The following is a 5,000-nucleotide window of genomic DNA, read 5'->3' as shown; positions in this document are numbered from 1 at the left end:
CAGTTTCGACTGGAACCGGATTAAACGTATACACGGCGCTGATTAGTAATAGATAGAGCCATCAGAATACAGATAATGTATACAACTGTCCGTATACATGCTGAAAGACTCTGCTCACAATCACAACCACACGTCAGCCACACACCCTTATCACGCACTACTCTCTGCCTGTAACACGCACACAGACAATATGTAAGCACCAGCATGGAACAACACCCAGTGCATCCTCTCCGCCACATTAGACAATCCACACTGTCATAACCAGACTGGGAGGTCCACTCAGAAAACAGAATATCCCACCCACCCGACAACCACCATTGCTCAGCCAAGCCACCAACACCCACACATGTCCTACACAGGGGTGCACCCAACATCACAATACTGCCTCCTCTCACAGCACACAAACAATGGCAGGAATGAAAGACACAGGTCTGCCACAAGCATGGAATGAGAGCGCCGCCTGTCATGAGCCAAAGGTGCATCCTGACGTGGCAAATCAGATGATGCCGCAGGCATCCACTTACTATAATCACAATCAACAAACCGGCCGCCCCGCCCCGCCCCCCATTAAACCTTTCCTTACAACAATGTGTACCTTAACCTAACCTATATCGTACCGTAACCTAACCTATATCGTACCGTAACCTAACCTATGTCGTACCGTAACCTAACCTATGTCGTACCGTAACCTAACCTATGTCGTACCGTAACCTAACCTATGTCGTACCGTAACCTAACCTATGTCGTACCGTAACCTAACCTATGTCGTACCGTAACCTAACCTATGTCGTACCGTAACCTAACCTATGTCGTACCTTAACCTAACCTATGTCGTACCTTAACCTAACCTATGTCGTACCTTAACCTAACCTATGTCGTACCTTAACCTAACCTATGTCGTACCTTAACCTAACCTATGTCGTACCTTAACCTAACCTATGTCGTACCTTAACCTAACCTATGTCGTACCTTAACCTAACCTATGTCGTACCTTAACCTAACCTATGTCGTACCTTAACCTAACCTATGTCGTACCTTAACCTAACCTATGTCGTACCTTAACCTAACCTATGTCGTACCTTAACCTAACCTATGTCGTACCTTAACCTAACCTATGTCGTACCTTAACCTAACCTATGTCGTACCTTAACCTAACCTATGTCGTACCTTAACCTAACCTATGTCGTACCTTAACCTAACCTATGTCGTACCTTAACCTAACCTATGTCGTACCTTAACCTAACCTATGTCGTACCTTAACCTAACCTATGTCGTACCTTAACCTAACCTATGTCGTACCTTAACCTAACCTATGTCGTACCTTAACCTAACCTATGTCGTACCTTAACCTAACCTATGTCGTACCTTAACCTAACCTATGTCGTACCTTAACCTAACCTATGTCGTACCTTAACCTAACCTATGTCGTACCTTAACCTAACCTATGTCGTACCTTAACCTAACCTATGTCGTACCTTAACCTAACCTATGTCGTACCTTAACCTAACCTATGTCGTACCTTAACCTAACCTGTATTGCGCCTTAACCTAACCTGTATTGCGCCTTAACCTAACCTGTATTGCGCCTTAACGTAACCTGTATTGCGCCTTAACGTAACCTGTATTGCGCCTTAACGTAACCTGTATTGCGCCTTAACGTAACCTGTATTGCGCCTTAACGTAACCTGTATTGCGCCTTAACGTAACCTGTATTGCGCCTTAACGTAACCTGTATTGCGCCTTAACGTAACCTGTATTGCGCCTTAACGTAACCTGTATTGCGCCTTAACGTAACCTGTATTGCGCCTTAACGTAACCTGTATTGCGCCTTAACGTAACCTGTATTGCGCCTTAACGTAACCTGTATTGCGCCTTAACGTAACCTGTATTGCGCCTTAACGTAACCTGTATTGCGCCTTAACGTAACCTGCATTGCGCCTTAACGTAACCTGTATTGCGCCTTAACGTAACCTGTATTGCGCCTTAACGTAACCTGTATTGCGCCTTAACGTAACCTGTATTGCGCCTTAACGTAACCTGTATTGCGCCTTAACGTAACCTGTATTGCGCCTTAACGTAACCGATATTGCGCCTTAACGTAACCTATATTGCGCCGTAACGTAACCTATATTGCGCCGTAACGTAACCCACATTGCCCCTTAACGTAACCCACATTGCCCCTTAACGTAACCCACATTGCCCCTTAACGTAACCCAACACACGTTGGGCCTTAACCCAACACACGTTGGGCCTTAACCCAACACACGTTGGGCCTTAACCCAACACACGTTGGGCCTTAACCCAACACACGTTGGGCCTTAACCCAACACACGTTGGGCCTTAACCCAACACACGTTGGGCGTTAACCCAACACACGTTGGGCCTTAACCCAACACACGTTGGGCCTTAACCCAACACACGTTGGGCCTTAACCCAACACACGTTGGGCCTTAACCCAACACACGTTGGGCCTTAACCCAACACACGTTGGGCCTTAACCTGCTCTGTAATTGTCATACGACGCGTTAAATTAGTGTAGTGTTGCCTAACTGCAACCCCCGCAATATAGTTTGCTACTCGCACTGCCCGGTCCCCAGTGTATCGCTTCATGTTAAACACCTTGCAGCTATACACTGTAATGTGGATGGCAGCAGGACGTACATGCTCAATGCCCTTTGCAGTTGTTCATTGGCATTTGCAGTTGTTCATTGGCATTCGCATGTGCGAAGCACTTAGCCTACGCTGTGGTACGGCCTGTGTCAACTGTCCGCTGATGTTGTACGTCCAAATCACACACTGTACTGCACATTGGTCCTCATGTACTGAATGATACATCGTGGTACATGTGACCGTACAACGACTGCGCCAACAACGGCGAACCATGCGGTCCAAATGTTGTGCACTCAGCTACGTGTCGTCTCCCTATAAGAGCTGGATTGCAGTGTGGTATGCCCTGGATGGCGATCAGCATGAGCCGTCTGTTGATGTAGTGGCGCGTGTTGTCAGACGTAGTCGTCTCTTCTCACACACTGTGATAGCATGGTGCACTGCGTTCCACATCTGCGACATGCGACAGAGGCCGGTTGACAGTCGTTCGCGCAATGGACATCGCATACGTACGGGGGCCACCTTCCACGTGTTCGCGAAGCGTGCACATGTTGTTGCGTGTATGTGGGCAGACATAGTGTGTCGTGACACCTGACACAGGCATGCAACAATCGTTGAATTTGCAAATGGCGATGGACGCCTACGTTTGCTGGTGACGTTATGCAAATGAACAACTGGTAAACCGTTGTGGTGCGGTTGTTCTCGCTAGAGGTGAATCAGTGATGGCGACGATCGGTTGAGCTACCAACCGGTTGTTCCAGCGATACCCACCATGCCCACGAACGTGAATGGCATCTGGGTGTGAAGCGATACGCGGCGGTGGCTGGGTGGGACCGTCCCCGGCCGGTGAGGGGGGGCCTCCCGGCGTGCTGGCCGCGCGGTGCGTGGGCGCACGCGCTACAGCCGGCTGGTGGGGGCGGCCAGTGGCAGGCGCGCCGGCCGACGGAGGCGGCAGGCGGCGCAGCTGCGCGCCGGCGCACCCTGCACGCGGCGCCGTGCGGCCAAAGTAGGTCCTCGCGGGCCCGGTGCGAAGCGCGGTGGACATCTGCAGTGTGCTGGTCCGATTGAGGACTGTGTGCGCTGAGGATGCGCCGCCGCCCGGCGCTCGGCGCCGCGACGCCGTCTGCTGCTCGGTCGCCTCTGCGGTTCTCGCAGGTGGTTTGTATCGCAGCTGTGCGGACGTGTTGGCGCGTGCGCTGTGCTGGGAGAGTTCGCTTCGGCACCCAAGTGGGGCTTTTGTCCTTCTGTGGCGCTGGCGTTGGAGCTGCCGGTCACCGTAGGTGGCGCGTGTTGTCTCCCGCCGGCAATGCCACGACAGCACGCTCCCGGGCCTCTGTCGGCAGCGGCAAGCTCAGTTGGGAGCACGGGTGGTCGCACCTAAAGCGTCTACTCGCCAAACTCCGGGCGATTGCGCCTCTCTCGAACCCGACCAAGTACTTAGGACGGCGCTGCGCGCCGCCGGGACCTGAGAGGGTTTCGAGGTGTATTGTGCAGGGGAGCTCAGCCTCCTCCTGTTTGCAGAATAATTGAGCGGACGCTTGCGTGTTCGCGCGGGCCCCCGGGACACACTCCCGGGCGGCCGGCTGCTCAGCTCTAGTTGACGCAGCTCCCTGGTTGATCCTGCCAGTAGTCATATGCTTGTCTCAAAGATTAAGCCATGCATGTCTCAGTACAAGCCGCATTAAGGTGAAACCGCGAATGGCTCATTAAATCAGTTATGGTTCCTTAGATCGTACCCACGTTACTTGGATAACTGTGGTAATTCTAGAGCTAATACATGCAAACAGAGTCCCGACCAGAGATGGAAGGGACGCTTTTATTAGATCAAAACCAATCGGTCGGCTCGTCCGGTCCGTTTGCCTTGGTGACTCTGAATAACTTTGGGCTGATCGCACGGTCCTCGTACCGGCGACGCATCTTTCAAATGTCTGCCTTATCAACTGTCGATGGTAGGTTCTGCGCCTACCATGGTTGTAACGGGTAACGGGGAATCAGGGTTCGATTCCGGAGAGGGAGCCTGAGAAACGGCTACCACATCCAAGGAAGGCAGCAGGCGCGCGAATTACCCACTCCCGGCACGGGGAGGTAGTGACGAAAAATAACGATACGGGACTCATCCGAGGCCCCGTAATCGGAATGAGTACACTTTAAATCCTTTAACGAGTATCTATTGGAGGGCAAGTCTGGTGCCAGCAGCCGCGGTAATTCCAGCTCCAATAGCGTATATTAAAGTTGTTGCGGTTAAAAAGCTCGTAGTTGGATTTGTGTCCCACGCTGTTGGTTCACCGCCCGTCGGTGTTTAACTGGCATGTATCGTGGGACGTCCTGCCGGTGGGGCGAGCCGAAGGCGTGCGACGCGCCTCGTGCGTGCTCGTGCGTCCCGAGGCGGACCCC

The 5,000-nt window shown here is 52.1% G+C and overlaps 1 non-coding gene across 1 annotated transcript in view; it reads left to right on the top strand.

Annotated features, from left to right (window-relative positions):
* Positions 1-4,213: 4,213 nt before the first annotated feature.
* LOC124575282 overlaps positions 4,214-5,000 on the top strand; it is a 1,910-nt gene continuing 1,123 nt past the window's right edge. The window contains exon 1 of the ribosomal RNA XR_006972392.1: positions 4,214-5,000. This exon is cut by the window's right edge and continues 1,123 nt beyond it. This is a non-coding gene — a ribosomal RNA (small subunit ribosomal RNA).

This window comes from Schistocerca americana, unplaced genomic scaffold, assembly GCF_021461395.2.
Source record: "Schistocerca americana isolate TAMUIC-IGC-003095 unplaced genomic scaffold, iqSchAmer2.1 HiC_scaffold_229, whole genome shotgun sequence".
NCBI lineage: Eukaryota > Metazoa > Arthropoda > Insecta > Orthoptera > Acrididae > Schistocerca > Schistocerca americana.
The sequence above is the reverse complement of the archived record's forward strand: the minus strand, read 5'-3'. Positions and strand labels throughout refer to the sequence as shown.